Source organism: Haplochromis burtoni, unplaced genomic scaffold (genome assembly GCF_018398535.1).
Source record: "Haplochromis burtoni strain Fernald_Lab_line unplaced genomic scaffold, NCSU_Asbu1 Contig_84, whole genome shotgun sequence".
Classification (NCBI taxonomy): Eukaryota; Metazoa; Chordata; class Actinopteri; order Cichliformes; family Cichlidae; genus Haplochromis; species Haplochromis burtoni.
Genome location: NW_024582445.1, coordinates 1,556,919 through 1,558,324, shown reverse-complemented (window position 1 = coordinate 1,558,324; position 1,406 = coordinate 1,556,919).

The following is a 1,406-nucleotide window of genomic DNA, read 5'->3' as shown; positions in this document are numbered from 1 at the left end:
TGTCTTGTAGGGACTGTGAATGTGTCTCTATCAAGCACGGAAGCTTTATGGCTTCTCCTGGCAAGACACTTAAGCAAAACACACTAAAGAAAACAAAAATGTAGCATTGGAATTAAAACAAAACATGATTTTAAACCATAAATGCATCCAAGCTCATGGAATGCTGAATATGTGCCTCTACTTCATGGCCCAGTCCATATCTGCTATTGTTGCAAAGGCAAAATGATCTCTGACTCGCTCTCCGAGGAACTGAACAAGTAAGGTAAATATGTGTAAGATGACTACAGTGTACAAACAAGATGCAAATGAGTAGCAGCAACTTAAAAACAATGTCAATTTAAAAAGGTGATGAGTAACACAGTTTAACATGGCTAACAGCTGCTGGTAAGAGTGACCTGCGGTAGCGCTCCTTCCTACACTGTGGGTGTAAAAGTCCACTGCTGAACGAGCTGCTCAGTGCTCGTACAGTCTCATGCAGAGGGTGGGAGGTGTTGTCCATAATGGCTGTTTGCTTAGACAACATCCTCTCCTCCCCAACCTGCTCGATGGACTTCAGCGGATAGTCCAGGACCGAGCTGGCCCTCTTGACCAGTTCGTTGGTTTGGCTTGTATGTGGGGTGGGATATATTAGGGAGCAAGTAAATATTTTGTCCTTAAAGCATCATCAGAACTGCAGCTCTTTGTCCTCAGTGGTCAGTAACTATCTGGAAGGAACAGTGGTGAACTAGCAACGGGGTCATGGGAAGTCACTGATACACTTGGGGAGCAACAGACAAGTTACTGTAGCTCAATTTCTGAAAAATGTAATGCTGTTTCTAATAGAAAGGTGTCAGAATACACAGTGCATCAGTTTGTTGCGTACAAAGCTCCAGACCAGTCGGGGTGTTTGTGCTGACCCCTGTCTACCATCAAAAGCAGCAACAATGAGCATGCAAGCATGGAGCAATGGAAGAACATGGCCTGCTCTTATGAATCATGTTTTCTTTTACATCGTGTGGATGGCCGTGTGCCTTGCTTACCTGGGGAATACCTGGTACCAGGACTCGCTATGTGTAGAAGGCAGTGTGATGGTTTAGGCAAAGTTATGCTTAAAAACCTTGGGTCCTGCCATCAATATGGATGTTACTTTGACATGTACCACCTACTTAAGCAATGTTGGAGATCATGTACACCCTTTCATGGAAATGGTATTCATTGATAGCTGTAGCCTCTTTCAAGAGGACAATGGGTCCTGCCACATTGTGGCAATTTGTTGACTTGGCCACCATATTCCCAAGATCATAATCCAATTGGGATGTGCTGTACAAACTAGTTCAATCCATGGAGGTTCCACCTTGTAACTAACAGGACTTAAAGGATCTTTTGCTAACATCTTGGCACCGGATACCACAGCACACCTTCAGGGG